A 16,585-nucleotide genomic window follows, 5' to 3' on the forward strand; every position below is an offset into this window, starting at 1 on the left:
GTCTATAAATAGGAGCAAAAAGAACTTGAAACATTTTTATCAGTAGAAAAGAGAGCAAAAATCTGAATACTGGAAAGGTCCAATATAAAGGCTGGAACTGCTGAAATCGTTGAATACAACTTTGAGCCAATGTCTGTGTAAACCACATTCTTGGGGGCCTGCAATGTAAAGATGCTGAAGTAATTTGTTGTTTGCAAATCTGGGCTGTTAATGCTGCAAAGAGCACCAACGGTTTATGACTCAGTTTCCATCCACCTTTGAGTTGAACAAAATGTTCTTGAAACTTAAGAATGCTTACGAGCTACTGTATGTTCAATGTACTGAAATGATATGCAAGCAGTAGTAGAACAAACACTCTATTTAGATTAAGGACTGTTATGAGTCACTGAAAAATTCATTCTGACATCTTTTCACATTACTGTCAAAGCAAAGAAACTCAGTGCCTGTCAGAATATTTTGTATGTATATTTACAGTGAGAGTAAATAGTGATATTGGCACGTGGAGCGGTTTGTGAATGGTTTCTAACGCCTCCTCTATCAACACTTGTTGGCAGGAGGATTCTTGCAGGAGTTGCTCATTTTAGTTCTGGTCTCCTTTTCGTGCCAGGAAGTCCTGGCAGTCGGTATACAGTTAACTTTCATATCACTTTCACCAGGAGCGAGTCCTCATCAAAGCCGAATTGGTAAGAATCAAGGTCAAGTGACCAAAGTGATTTGAAATCTGTCACTACAAATATAAATATTTAAATATTTACAATGATGTGGAATTCTTCTATTACCAAGAGATAGCTGTTTGTTTCAAACAAGATGGATAAATGAGCCAATTGCCTCAAGATTCAGGGGAGAAGATTTAGGACAGAGATGAGGAGAAGCTGTTTTTCCAAGAGGGTGGTGAATCTGTGGAATTCTCTGCCCAGGGAAGCAGTTGAGGCTTCTTCACTGAATATATTTAAGATACAGTTAGATAGATTTTTACATAGTAAGAGAATTAAGGGTTATGGGGAAAAGACAGGTAGATGGAGCTGAGTTTACAGACAGATCAGCCATGATCTTATTGAATGGCAGGGCAGGCTCAATGGGCTGGATGGCCTACTGCTACTATTTCTTACGTTCAATGAATTCAGATATTCATATTCAAGAGAACCTCATTTCAAATGAAGAGACCAGAAATTTAGAAGTTTCTGCATTGCCTTATTAATTTCTTTATTCCTCTGCATGTTTTACCACAGATTATATGATAACTTGAAACTGTTGTCATTGGCCAGGATCCGCCTTCTCTGGAGTCACAAACAAGAGAAAATCTGCAGATGCTGGAAATCCAGGCAGCACACACAAAATGCTGGAGAAACTCAGCAGGCCAGGCAGCATCTGTGGAAAAGAGTAAACAGTCAACATTTCAGACCGAGACCCTTCGGACCCATCGCCTTTTCCCCCTCTCACCTTATCTCCTTGCCTGCCCATTGCCTCCCTCTGGTGCTCCTCCCTCTTTTTCTTTCTTCCATGGCCTTCTGTTCTCTCCAGTCAGACTCCCCCTTCTCCAGCCCTGTATCTCTTTCACCAATCAACTTCCCAGCTCTTCACCCCTCTCCCTCCCCCGGTTTCCCCTATCACCTTGTGTTTCTTCCTCCCCTCCCCCACCTCCTAACTCTGACTCCTCATCTTTTACTCTCCAGTCCACTGAAGGGTCTTGGCCCAAAGCATGGACTGTACTCTTTTCTATTGATGCTGCCTCGCCTGCTGAGTTCCTCCAGTATTTTGTGTGTGTTCACTGGAGTCAGCAAGTTTTTCAGTCTTACAATTTAGGAAAGGCAGATTGCTGAGCTTCCTGTGGGATTAGGGCATCTGTGGGTGCTCAGGATATGATACAAAGTCCTGGGGTCTGAACTGTCTTTAAAAGCTAAGTATCAAGAGAATTAGTCTTTTACCCTGACGCTGCCAGTTTCATGCTTGTCAACTTCATAGGCTGGTATTTGTCACTAGTTAATGGTAGGTGAGTCTCTAATTTGGAGCAGTTAGCTTAAATGTGTTGGCTTCCAGTTTGCATGGCAAGAGAGAGTTCTCAATATTGATTGGTTGCCTTGTGGCCCAGAGAAGTACAAAATTCTTTCAGATTGCTCTTTGTGTGGCTTTCACAACCATTGCCAATTTCATAGACTCTGTGAAGCTTAAACCACAAGGGTCATCCCACACTTAATGAAAGTCTTTAAATACAAACATTTGAATGTGTATAGTTCAAGCTGCACGTTGGGATTGTGTGTAAAATGGAAGTATGTTGGAAAAATATAGCAGATTGGTCATTTTTAAAAAACGTTAAGATCAAGTTAAATTTTCAGTTAGGAGCCTACAGTAGGGCTGTCAAAGATGAGTTTGAGGAGATATTTTTAATCACTTAAAGAAAGGGAAATTGAGTTCGAACAAAGAGTTTGAGCACTTGCATCTGCTAAACGCTTCCACAAGTTACTTTTTAACTGATAATCAAATTTTAAGTTCCAAGGGGCCCTTGCATTTCTAAATGATCTTTGTTTCAGCAAACACTTGTATCAACTACCTTTATCTGTTGTTTCACATCGAGAGAGGCCAGTTTCATAACAGTTGTTTCTTGCCAAGATGTAATCTAGGAGTGTTCTCACATTCAACAATTGTTGGATTTGCTAAAAGTTGACTGAAGATTTATAATATTTACAAACAGGCTTAATAATTGTAATTTTGTGGGTAACTGTATGGACAGATTCCTGAAGCCTGCCTCCTATTGAGGAGAAGCTGGAATGAATGGTTTATGCTGAGGAACCTCCTTCTGACACTTCTCGATCTGATATCTCAGAGCTCTTCCAGTTCAATCCACTCAAGCTCCACTTTAGACTTCCATTCAAAGATCCTTCCTCAAGATGCTGCCTGGTGTAGAGGGCATGTGCTATAATGAGAGGTTGGCCAAACCTAGGTTGTTTTCTCTGGAGCAGCAGAGGCTGAGGGGAGATCTGAGGTTCATAAAATTATGATAGGCATAGATAGAGTAGACAGACAGTATCATTTTTCCCAAGGTTGAAATGTCTAATACCAGAGGATTTAATACCATGGATTTAAGGTAAGAGAGGGTAATTTTAAAGGAGATGTTGGAGGCAAGTTTTATTTTACAGAGTGGTGGGTGCCTGCAATGCACTGCTTGTGGTGATGGTAGAGGCAGATACATTAGAAATTGAGAGATGTTTAGACAAGCACATGAATTTGAGGTAAATGAAAAGATATTGGCATTGTGTAGGCAGAGGGGATTAGTTCAGTTAGCCATTTGATTAGTAATTGAATTGGTTTAGCACAACACTGTGGGACAAAAGGCCTGTTCTGGTGCTCTACTGTTCTATGTTCCCTGTTCCAATTAAATGAATACAGTACAACCCACTGTTCTTCTTTCAACACTATTCACACATGGTACAGCTTTCATATTACAGTTCTGCTCATATTATGAAAAAAAAAGTGCCCATGGGGCAGATTTTTAGTTACAATGATAGTATAACAGCAAAATTGAAGCATTAAGTCCACAAGGGAACAGTGCCACTTATTTAAATGTGTTCAGTCTTTTGTGTTTGTTAAATGCAACTATTAGTAAAATTTCCTCAATGAGATTAATCTTTAAAGCAGGCCAGTTGGATTTTCAATTAACTTGGTTTCTTTTGGCTGCATTCCTTCATGAATATTAGACCTCGAAAGGGCTCATCCTGCACTAATTCTAAGCACTGTGTTGTGTGTCCAATAAGCACAGAGTAAGCTGGAACCACTCTAGATTTCACTATTCTGTACCACTTTTTGTGACCATTGTCTCCCTAGGCTGTAAGAAATTAGGACAGATATTGGGACCTGCTCCCAATGCTACTCTCTGTTCCAGGTCAAACACTACTTTACAAAGCGGAGCTACCCTTAAATACACTGTGTGGCCACTTTATTAGGTAAACCTGTGCACCTGCTTGTTAATACAAATATCTAATCAGTCAATCAGGTGGCAGCAACTCAGATGCAGCCAAGCAGCAGAATGGGGAAGAAATGTGATCTAAATGACTTTGACCATGGAATGATTGTTGGTTTCTGAGTATCTCAGAAACTCTGATCTCCTTGGGTTTTCAAGCACGGTAGTCTATAGAGTTTACAGAGAATGGTATGAGAAACAAAAAGCATCCAGTGAGCTGCAGTTCTGTGGGTGAAAATGTCTTGTTAATGAGAGAGGCCAGAGGAGAATGGCCAGACTGATTCAAGCTGACAGGAAGGCTACAGAAACTCAAATAACCTCACGTTACAACAGTGATGTGCAGAAGGTTATTTCTGAATGCACAACATGTTGAACCTTGAGGTAGATGGACTACAGCAGCAGAAGACCGCAAACATACAGAAATAGACTCAGTGACCACTTTGTTAGGTACCTCCTGTACCTAAAAAAGTGGCCACTGAATGTAAGCTGGACTTGAAGCTAAACTGTAGTGTTTCACAATTTAGACTGCTAGATTACATGTTCTCATTACCTTTTCAGAAATTATTATGGAGAAATATTGTATCTTTGATATTGTTCATGGATGCTAGGAGGTTATGTTGTTTGCAATTATGTGCCTTTTTATTTGCATAATGATGTTTTAGATTTGATGTGGCACTTTTTACAACCTACACTAGACGTTAAGCCAATGATTTTCTAACAACAGCTATGTACCTTTAACATTACTACTGTTATAATATTAATATTTGAAGATATTTGCTTTAGTTTGAAATAGAAATTAAAGTAGGATTAGGAGGACAGCTGGAAAGAGTAGTTAATTTCTTCCTAGCTGTTGTAGATTATATTAAGATAATGTTTCCAATGGTTATTGGATAATTTTTTAAAAATGGATGGATTTACATAAAAACATAAAATGCCTGGAAGGCTCAGGTCAGTCAGCATATGCAGAAAGAGAAACAGTCAACGATTTAGGTTTACAACCCTCTGTCAGAACTTCTTTTCTTAAACTTACTCTGTTGGAATATTTAAGGGGAACCTGTGGGGGAACATCTTCACTCAGAGGGTTGTGAGAGTGTGGAATGTGCTGCCACAGAAGGTTTGATTTCAACATTTAAGAGAAATTTCAATAAGTGCATTGATGGGAGGTTCTATGGTCCAGGGTTGGATTGATGGGAATAAACTGAATAGGTAGGCTGAAATGTATTCCACTATGACTCTATAACTGGGGATTGGAGAGATTTTTTCTCTCTCTCTCCTCTCCCTCTCCCCCTCCTCCCCCTCCTCCCCCTCCTCCCCCTCCTCCCCCTCCTCCCCCTCTCCCCCTCTCCCCCTCTCCCCCTCTCCCCCTCTCCCCCTCCCCCCTCCCCCCTCTCCCCCTCCCCCCTCTCCCCCTCCCCCCTCTCCCCCTCCCCCCTCCCCCCTCCCCCCTCCCCCCTCTCCCCCTCTCCCCCTCTCCCCCTCTCCCCCTCTCCCCCTCTCCCCCTCTCCCCCTCTCCCCCTCTCCCCCTCTCCCCCTCTCCTCTCTTCCCCTCCCCCTCTCCTCTCTTCCCCTCCCCCTCTCCTCTCTTCCCCTCCCCCTCTCCTCTCTTCCCCTCCCCCTCTCCTCTCTTCCCCTCCCCCTCTCCTCTCTTCCCCTCCCCCTCTCCTCTCTTCCCCTCCCCCTCTCCTCTCTTCCCCTCCCCCTCTCCTCTCTTCCCCTCCCCCTCTCCTCTCTTCCCCTCCCCCTCTCCTCTCTTCCCCTCCCCCTCTCCTCTCTTCCCCTCCCCTCTCCTCTCTTCCCCTCCCCCTCTCCTCTCTTCCCCTCCCCCTCTCCTCTCTTCCCCTCCCCCTCTCCTCTCTTCCCCTCCCCCTCTCCTCTCTTCCCCTCCCCCTCTCCTCTCTTCCCACCTCCTCTCTTCCCCTCCCCCCTCCTCTCTTCCCCTCCCCCTCTCCTCTCTTCCTCCCCTCCCCCTCTCCCCCTCTCCCCCTCTCCCCCTCTCCCCCTCTCCCCCTCTCCCCCTCTCCCCCTCTCCCCCTCTCCCCCTCTCCCCCTCTCCCCCTCTCCCCCTCTCCCCCTCTCCCCTCTCCCCCTCTCCCCCTCTCCTCTCTTCCCCTCCCCCTCTCCTCTCTTCCTCCCCTCCCCCCTCTCCTCTCTTCCTCCCCTCCCCCCTCTCCTCTCTTCCTCCCCTCCCCCCTCTCCTCTCTTCCTCCCCTCCCCCCTCTCCTCTCTTCCTCCCCTCCCCCCTCTCCTCTCTTCCTCCCCTCCCCCCTCTCCTCTCTTCCTCCCCTCCCCCCTCTCCTCTCTTCCTCCCCTCCCCCCTCTCCTCTCTTCCTCCCCTCCCCCCTCTCCTCTCTTCCTCCCCTCCCCCCTCTCCTCTCTTCCTCCCCTCCCCCCTCTCCTCTCTTCCTCCCCTCCCCCCTCTCCTCTCTTCCTCCCCTCCCCCTCTCCTCTCTTCCTCCCCTCCCCCTCTCCTCTCTTCCTCCCCTCCCCCCTCTCCTCTCTTCCTCCCCTCCCCCTCTCCTCTCTTCCTCCCCTCCCCCCTCCTCTCTTCCTCCCCTCTCCCCCCCTCTCCTCATCTCCCACTCTCCTCTCTCTCTCCCTCCCCCCCCCCCCCCCCCCGTTCTAATGAAGGGCCATAAACTCAAAATATGGATTGTTCCTCTTTCCACCTATGTCACCTGACTAGCTGAGGTTTTGGAGGCATTTTCAGCTTTTATTTTAGATTTCAAGTGCTGACATTTTTTTTGGTTTGACTTTTCAGGTCAATTTATGTCTTGCCTTTCAGATTCTCCGGAAGGTACCATACAAACTACAGATTACTTTTGAGGAGTAGTTATTGTTGCCAAATGTGACAGCCAACTCACACAAGGCAATGTTATGTAATCACGTAATGAATGAATGATCCAATAGTTTGAGGGAGGAATTTTTGGCAGGGAGTGCCCATGGTTCTGATCTTCAAATGACACCAGGTGTTTGTTTTGTGCCTACCTGAGACATTCTAACATTTTATCCGTAATGTGGCACACCAGCAGCATAACGCTGTATCTAGAGGCAAGTCAGAACTAAGTCAACCTAACGAATAAAGTCTAATTATTTTTGGCATCTGATAAAGGGATGAGTTCCAAAAAGCATTTAGTACTCATTAATCTGCATTGTTATATTTTAATGAGATGTCACAGATCTAAATCAGCTGCTTTGATTATATCCATTTAAATTGCTGTTACCACTCATTTGCTTTGAGAGTTCTCCTTGTTTTGAAACTGATTACTCTCTAACAAATCGAGTTGAACTTAACTGGCCTTTATGCATTTGGAAGAATGGATTTAGAGAGACGTGCCAAGGGAAGAGAACAGGGCCAAAGCTGTTATGTGAAACCTTAGGACATTGATATCGCCTACAGGGAGCAGTAATATGAAGTGTATCCTTGTACAGTGTGCCTGATAGGCACAAATTAAAGTAGGATTCCCTGGAGCGTAGGAGAATGAGGGGATATTTGATAGAGGTATACAAAATCATGAGTGGTATTGATAGGGTAAATGCAAGCAGGTTTTTTTTCCACTGAGGTTGGGGAAGATAAGTGAAGTTTGGATAGACACGTGGATGGGAGAGCTATGGAGGTGCAGATCAATGGGACTAGGCAGAACCAGTGGATCAGCGCAAAGCTCTAAAGTTCCATCACATGGCGGTAAACAATGAAGCATCTAACAGGATGAAGAGAATGCGGAAATATCCTCTACTACAGTGTGAGTGCTAAAGGCAAAGGCTGAAGCATTTTTAACTAAGTTCCACCTGAACAGATGATTCATCTTGAGACACCCACCATCACAGGATCCAGAATCCAGACTTCAGCCAATTTGTTTCACTCAACGTGTTATTAAGATGGTGCTGAAATCCCTAAATATAGCAATGGCTATTGGGACCAGACACTGTCCCTACTGTATGTAGTACTGAAGAACCTAGACAATGGAAGGCGCTGTGCCTCTAGCTAACACAAGAGATTCTGCCGATGCTGAAAATCCAAAGTGACATGCACAAAATGCAAGAGGAAGACAGCAGGTCGGGCAGCAGGTGTGGAACAAAATAATCAGTCGATGTTTCTGGCTGAAACCCTTCATCAGGATGGAAAGGAATGGGGAAGAAGCCAGAATAAGAAGGTGGGGAGGGGAAGGAGTACAAGCTGGAAGGTGACAGGTGAAGTCAGAGAGGGGGAACATGGGTGGGTAGAGGAGGGAGGTGCATGCACTCCTAGATTATTTGATGCAAATAACACATTTCACTGTATGCTTCAATGTTTCAACGTACAAATAAAATGAATCTTTATCCCTAATGACCCCAAGCCTTTTGGCCTGTACGGACTCTGATGTAATATTCTCTGCTGGCCTGGATCATTGCAGTTCCGACTCTCAAGAATCCCGACATCATCCAGCACAACAAAGCACAGTTGACTTGTACCCACTCACTTACTCTGTCACTCAATACAGTGGCTGTATTGTGCACTATCTACAGATACACTGCAGTTACTTGTCTGAGCATTTGCCAGACTGAATGGCAGGGAAACGTGTGTATGGGAACAGCATCACAGTCACTTTTCCTACGATTTGCACTCCACCCTGACCTGGAAGTACATTGTGATTCCTTCGTTGGTGCTATCTAAATCTGGATTTCACCACTTACTACTCCTGTGGGTGTACCTTCAGTAGCGCCACAGCAGCAGTTCATGAAGGCGGCTCATTATCACCTTTGCGAATGGGAACAAGGATAGGTAATAAAGGCAACGATGCTGGAATCAGAAAAATGGACACGTATAAGAAAGTTTAGTGCAGTCTAAGTAAACAAATCAATAATGCAGGCCTTGCTCAACTGGCAGAGAATTGCCTAGTGCAGTCAGGAGAGAAAATGAGAACGAATGTTTAATGTAGGCATCCAAGCCCCTTAGGGATCACTTCTGGTGTTGGTTGATATCTAAGAAGAATACCCTGATCCACATTCCTGCTTGACTTCCGTTGTGAATAGTTATATTTGGAAGAATGAGCTTGTACTGTATCAAATCAATTGCGAGAATGTGGCTGGTGCACATGCGTGGTGACTTGACTGGGCCTCCTCCACACGGAGGGCTCACTCTCATTTTGGCACCAAGTGTGCATGTCCTTTCATCTCAGCAGGCCTGGTTTATAGCTCTCACACTGTAAGCTGCTCAGTGTGTACCATCACTATAACGACTCAGTAAAGACATTTAATCATACCACTCTACTAATCATACTAGGTGTCTCAGCAAGGGCAAGCTGTCTAATGTCCAAGAGTTAACATGGTGTAATGTGTGTAAACAATTGTGAATGACCTTTAAAGCTTGTAATTGGGACCAATTTATAATTTTCCCATGGTCTGTGCTTGTTGGGCTTGCAAAATGGCCTGCTGACCTTATGTACCTTCACTTAGTAAAGAGTCCTTGGAACTATGGAGTATGTTCCAAACCCCACACAGCTCCAACCCTTCTCGTTTGTTGTTTCTCTGGGTCATCGTGCTCTTCTATTCATGGTCTCGTGCACATCTCTGGTTTTTACCACTTTGCCATTTGTGGCAATGCCTGCAATTGTTTGGGCTATGCAGCCTGTACGTCTACTTACAAACCACCTCTTCCTCTCTGATGCTCCTCAAAATGTACCCTTTCAATCAAGCACGTGATCACCTGAACTGTTATTTTATCATGTGTCACTCTTGTAACTGCTTCCTCAAAAACAGGGTCTTGGATAATTCAGAAGAAAGTTGGGAAGATATTCTGTTGGCCACATTTATCTTTTATATTTTATAATGGTAATATTATATTTAATGATCTTATGTGCCTCTCTTGTGACTGCTTCCTCTAAAGCAGGGACTTAGATAATTCAAAGGAAAGTAGGAAAATATTATGTTGACCACGCTTATCTTTTATACTTAATAATGGTAATTACGATCAAATATCAATTCAATGTGTCATGTTCTTTTTTCCCCAGTTGCCTTAACCTGCTTCAACCCACTGTGTCTGCCATGTCACAAACAGGGCTCCAACCTAGATCGAAACAGACCACATCCCCCATCAATGTCAGACCAGCCGATGCGTGGGCCATTCACAAAATGTACTGTGCAGATCTGAGTCAAGTCTTGCCCTTTCAGCCTTCTGTGTCAGATCCATCCAATTAGAACGTGTTAAAGTCACAGCTGAGGTATTTCATTAAATTCTGGTTAGCATTCCATGAGAAGAATCTGAATGTCTGAGTGAAGGTGCAAATAGGATTTGCATTAATGTTTCTAGGGAGGAAGGATTCAACCTACAAAAATAGACAGAATTGGCCCTGTGGCAGCAGAAAAAGGTGTACAAAATCACGAGGTGTAGATAAAGTCGATAGAGGGAAGCTGTTTCCATTTTGTAGATTACCCAAGGAAAAAGCATTTTAAATCATAAGCAAAAATTGCAAAACATTCTTTTACACTACATGGTTATGATCTAGAATAGTGGAAACAGTCAGTTGAGACAAATGAGTAGAAACTAGATCAGCAATTGAAGGAAAATAATTTGCAGAGTCAAAGGGAAAGAATGAGTGAATGGGTCTGACTACGTTGTTCCACAGAAGGTCAACACAGACTTGATCACCTTAGTGAACACCTCAGGCTGGAGGAGCAACACCTCATATTCTGTCTGGGTAGCCTCTAACCTGATGGCATGAACATTGATTTCTCGAACTTCCAGTAATTTTTCCCTCTCCTCCTTCCCTCTTCTTTTATTCCCCACTCTTACTCCCCTCTTCTCTTCTCGCCTGGCTATCATCCCTTCCCCTGGTGTCCTTCCTCCTCCTCTTTCTCCATGGTCCACTTTCTTCTTCTCCAGCCCTTTACCTTTTCCACCTATCACCTCCCAGCTTCTTACTTTATTCCCCTTCCCCCACCCACCTGCCTTCACCTATCACCTGCCGGCTTGTACTCCTAACTCTCCCCTACTTTCTCATTCTGGCTTCTTCCCCCTTTCTTCCCAGTCCTGACGAAGGGCCCCGGCTGTGAAACTTTGACTTTCCATAGATGCTGCCTGACCTGTTGACATCTAGCATTTTGAGTCTGGTGCTCTGGATTTCCAGCATCTGCAATATCTCTTGTTAGGGAGCATCTTCTGTGTCAGGTTCTGATCACCCAGTTAACTCAGTATTAAAGGAGTCATAGACACACATCTTGTTGATGATCATCATTTGTGCATAGTAAATAGCACAGGCCCTTTGGCCCACAATGTTGTCCCAACTCTAAAATCAATCTAACCTTTCCTTTGTACATAGCCCTCCATTTTTCTATCATTTAAGTGCCTATTTAAGAGTTTCCTAAATGCCCTATTGTATCTATCTCTACCACCATCCTTGGCTGGGTGTTCCATGCACTCAACACTCCTAGTGTAAAGAACTTATCTCTAACAACTTCCCTATACATACCTCCAATCACCTTAAAATTATGCCCCTTGGTATTAGCCATTTCTGCCCTGGGAAAAAATCTCTGGCTATCCACTTCATCTATGCCTCTTATAATCTATGTAATTTCCTTTCTTTGCTTGGATGCTGAAACCCTTGTCACTCTGTATCTATAGCTTGTAGAGTGCTGCACAACTTGCCCCTTCAGTTAATGGAGGCCGATTGCTTGAGGCTATTATAATTGACCAGTGTAATTAGTCTGGCATTTTCAGTCGCCGGGGTCCTCTCCTACACCTAATGATGCTTAAAGTTTAGGCTTTCTTCATTATCCTGTGAAGGAGGAGAACTTTACTATTCCTATTCCTATTTGTGCACTGAGTATATTCAAACCATGTGATGGCGCAAAGGTTGAGTTACTAGATTAATGTCCAGAGAACCCAGCTGTCAATCTGGAGATACAAATTTGAGTTCATTCGTGAGAACTGGGTAAGATGAGTACAATTTAATGTTCATAAATTAATTAGATCTTGAAATAAAAATTCTTGTATCAGTTATGGTGACTATGAAACAAGTAACTGTCATAAATTATTGATACAATCTCATCTGCTTCTTGACTGCTCTATGGGGAAGGAAAATTTCTGTTATTACTTGATTTATCTTATATTTCATTCTGGAGCCATCAGTATAGCTGTCTTGTGTCCTCTGTACTCGCCCGGCAAGCTGCTCAGTTATGAAAATCATTTAAAAGGAGGGTCATTGACCCTCCATGCCACCCAATAATGGGCCAGGTTAACTTAAACTGTATTTATAAAGCTAATGTTAAAGAGACATTTAGGAATGGATGACCACAAGAGCATAATAAATCTCCGTTGAATCACAATAGATGCCATGTTTCATACTTATATCATTTACAAAGATACCCGTTTCTGTTGGTGCCATTCTGACTGATATTTCTGACTCAGCAATTGGTTTGAATATTAGCTGCTAAGAAGTTACAGCAGGCGGGGCAGTGGGAATTAGGATTGAGAACATCAGAACATACAAGAGCTGCAGTGGGCCGTTCACTCTTTGGGTCTCTGTACCATTCAGAAAGATTGTGGTTCATCTTCTACCTCAGCAGTATCTTCCTGCCTCTACTAATCTAAGTTTTGAATGAAATCTCTGACTGAGCCTCTATGGCTTTTGAGTGTAGGGAATTCCAAAGTTTCACCATGCTTTGAGTGAAGAAATTTCTTCTAATTTCTGTCCAAAATAACCTATCCCTTATGTTAAGACAATGATCCCTCCTCAGCAGGAGAAATATCCTCTCTATCAAACCTAAAACCTAAAGAATAGAGGCTTCTCAATATCTCCTCATGATGGATCTGTTATCCTTGAGACCAGTCTGCTGAAGATGTGCTGTAGAACAAGTATATCCCTTTTTTTAGGTAAGGGAATCAAAGTTGCTCACAGTTGGCTCACCTTGGCCTTCTTATAATCATAACAAGACATCTTTATATCCTATGGCAGCAAAAGCCCGTGTACCTTTTGGTTTCCGAACCATCTGCTGCTCCTCCATGTTAACTTTCAGTGACTTGTGTACACATTCTAAACACTCACCATTTAAGAATTACTCAGCATCTCTCTGCTTTCCATAGAAGTAAGTAACCTGGTATTTCCATATTGTATTCTGTCTGGTGTCGATATCCATTTGCTCAGCTTATCCACTTGAAGTCTCTTGGCGTCCTCATCACTACTCCCATTCCCACTACGTTTTCTAACATCTGCAACCCTGGAAGTATAACGTTTGGTCCCAATCTGTACGGCAGACAATTAGTCATAACCTGTTAACTCAAGAAGAACTTGTTTATTCCATCTTCTTGTTTTATATCTTCTGACCACCTCTCACTCAATTCACACTAATATATTGCCCTGATTTCGTGTGTATAATAACTTTGTTCAATAATCTCCTGTCTGGAACCTTATTGAAAGCCTTTTGAAAATCAAATTTTAACTACATTCACTGGTGCCCCCTCATTACTCTAAGTACTTCCCCAAGGAACTCTGATAGATTAGTCAGACATGATTTCCTCTGTTAACTGCATGTTGCCCCTGCTTGATCAAGTTGGTACTGATTACTTTGCTAAATTTTCTGCATGAGAACCAAAGCATTCGATATCTCAATTTAGAAAATACTGAGATGTGGATGTGGACCATTAAACCCTTGAATTTTGCAGTTTTTAGCTTATTAGTGTCTCTAGTAGTATTTATACTAATTTCTTTGACTTCCTCATTTTCACTGAACCTACAATATTTCTGAGAGATTTTTTTTCTGTTTTCTTCCATGAAGGAAGACGGAAAGCACTTGTTTTCCTTGGCTATTTCCATATTTGGATTATAAATTCTCCCTTTCCTGTCATTTGCTCTTGCTAGTCTTTTCCTTCTAAATGCTGAAACAAACACTTATCATCTGATTTTAAGAGTGAACATGGAAAGGATGTCTCCTATAATGGTGGACCAGAGGGCACAGCCTCAGAATAGAAGGATGTCTCTTTAGATCAGAGTTGCAGAGAAATCTGCTTTGCCAGAGGATGGTCAATCTGTGGAATTCATTGCCACAGCCTGCTGTGGAAGCCAAGTCATTGGGGATATTTAAAGCAGAGGTTGATAGGTTCATAATTAGTATGAGTATCAAAGATTAGGGGGAGAAGGTAGAAGAATGGGGTTGAGAGAGATAATAAATCAACCATGATAGAATGGTGTAGCAGACTTGATGGGTCGAATAGTCTAATTCTGCTCTTTTGTCTTATGATCTATATTTCTCGCTAATTTACCGTCACATTCCATTTTATCTTATCATTTCTGGGTCATCTTTTGTTGAGTTCTAAAGTACTCTCAATCCACAGACTTTCTGCTTTCTCTAGCAATTTGATAAGCCATTTCCTCAGATGAAATACGATCTTTAATTTTGCCATAGTTGGACCACTTTCAATGTTGTGTCTCTTTCCCTTAAAGGAGTGCTTCATAAGTGCTAAAGTAACTCTGTCCTAAGACTCCTTTTGACTGCTTTGACAGTCAGAAATCCCTGCTGCTAGGTTGTAGGCTGGCAAAACTTGTGTGAATCGTTGAAGTTTTCTAGCATACTGAAACATTAATAAAAACTATTATAAGTTAAGCAAATAATAAGGTGGATAGCATGTTTGCATAGCAGTTAGCATAATGCTTTACTGCCATTTCAATTCCCACCACAGTCTGTAAAGAGTTTGTATGTTCTCTTCATCGCATGGGCTTCCTCTGGGTGCTCTGGTTTCCTCCCACATTCCAAAGATGTATAGGATAGTAAATTGTGGACATGCAATGTTGGCACCGGAATCATGTCCTCAGACATCCTAGCACATCCTCAGACTGTGTTGGTTGTTGATGCAATTGATGCATTTCACTTCATCAATGTGCATGTGACAATTAAAGCTAATCTGTTATTCTCTTCATCTTTAAAAATAATTAATAATATTAAAATAGTTAAATATTAAAATAGCTAGGCACCTAGAGGTGCATATATTAATATGATATTAAACTAAACCAAAATAACTTAAAACGAGGAGCTTACCTTTCCCATTGCTTTACATCTGCGGCATATATTCCCATTGAAATCAGTAGGATTGCGAGTCCTTGCTAAGTTTATCATTGCAGAAACTGAGAAATGACTCCTCTACCTAAGGACGGGGAATCTGGGCACGGCTGAGTCCTCTGCTGGAGTGCAATAGCAGGTTCTGAAAGCACAGAATTTGAATCTTCCATTCAGGGCGGGAGTGTTTAAACAGTAACTGGGTCATGGTTAATTATGCTGAAAGCTGTGGGTGCCAGGTCAATTGAATACGTCAAGCTTGAGATTAATAGGTTCTCCTCAATCAAGGTTATTGAGAGATTTGGAAGCAAGCCTGGTTCTGAAGTCATGATGTGCTTTGTCATGACAAAATGCCACAAGGGCCCCTATCTCTAGGATATCCTCAATAGCTTTACAAAGTTTGTATCTTGATTTCTTTTTTGGGTCATGTTGCTCAATTAGGACTCCACTGACCTGGACTTCAGATGGAAGGCTATCCCTCACTTCATCCATGATTTGGGAACATCTGTGGTGTAAAGTTCTCTCCATACGTGCTGATAAAGTCTGTGACTTGGTGACATACTTATCTAGGTTGGTGTGGTGAACAACATATACCTGTCTGGACACTCCCCCTGCTGACTGCTCCTGTGGCTCCTCCCTCAGACCCCTGTATAAAGGCGATTGGAGGCACTGCTCCCCCCTCAGTCTCCAGGATGTTGTGTGGTGGTCTCTTGCAGCTAATCGTGCTCTCTTGCAGCTAATAAAAGCCTATTAGAAAGAGGTGACATAGGGTCGGAAGTTGTTGAATCATTGCGGGTAGAGTTAAGGGACTGGAAGGGTAAGAAGACCCTGATGGGAGTTGTAAACAGATCCCCAAACAGCAGTAAGGATGTGGTCTACTAGTGTGGTGAACTACATATACCTGTCTGGACACGCCCCCTGCTGACTGCTCCTGTGGCTCATCCCACAGACCCCTGTATAAAGGCGATTGAGGCCTGAGCCCGGCCTCTCAGTCTCCAGGATGTAGTATGGTGGTCACTCACTGCTTGTTCCTTCTTCCAGTCAATAAAAGCCGATATCTCGCCTTACGTCTCAGAGCAAGTTATTGATGGTGCATCAGTTGGCTGCTGCGTTCTGAATATGAAGGAGTCTGCTGACTCAAAAGCAGTTGTATAGAAACTCTATTTTCTCAGACCAGCATTTCTGTATTGGATCCTCATGTTTCAGTTTGTAGGCTGGGAGAAAGAATACAGCCTAGTAGTCCGATTTACCAAAGAGTGGGCGGGGAATAGATCAGTAGGCACCATACAGCAGCTTGAATTTTCATATTTTGATCATTGGGCTTTGCTTCCTAATCTAATCGGTGATTTTAGGAATGCTTGCACCTTGAGCTGGGCAGGTTGAATGCCGGTCTCAGTTGTGTTAATAGTCAGTCATGACAAACAGCCTCTACCCTTCCAGGGCCTCATCAGCACGATCAGGCAAAAAAAACAGGCACATGAAATGAGCATTTCTTGTGTATGGATTGAAGTAAGATAAGTTTCAGAATCACAATTTAAGTGTAGGTGGTTGTACGGGTACTAAGCATGCTGTCAACGTCGTCTATGCCAAGATCCACCGGAAAA

General features: G+C 43.2%; 1 protein-coding gene and 1 long non-coding RNA gene across 7 annotated transcripts in view; one reads left to right on the plus strand and one right to left on the minus strand.

Annotated features, from left to right (window-relative positions):
• Positions 1-16,585, plus strand: part of LOC132384860 (thyroid hormone receptor alpha) — a 459,686-nt gene that overhangs the window by 110,520 nt on the left and 332,581 nt on the right. The window lies entirely within an intron of this gene.
• LOC132384480 (uncharacterized) lies at positions 1,195-15,230 on the minus strand. Its single transcript, XR_009508908.1, has 3 exons — positions 14,964-15,230; positions 8,645-8,733; positions 1,195-1,368 (listed from the first exon to the last, which is right to left on the minus strand). It is a non-coding gene; the product is annotated as an uncharacterized LOC132384480 (long non-coding RNA).

The sequence above is a fragment of the Hypanus sabinus genome, chromosome X1, assembly GCF_030144855.1.
Source record: "Hypanus sabinus isolate sHypSab1 chromosome X1, sHypSab1.hap1, whole genome shotgun sequence".
Lineage (NCBI taxonomy): Eukaryota > Metazoa > Chordata > Chondrichthyes > Myliobatiformes > Dasyatidae > Hypanus > Hypanus sabinus.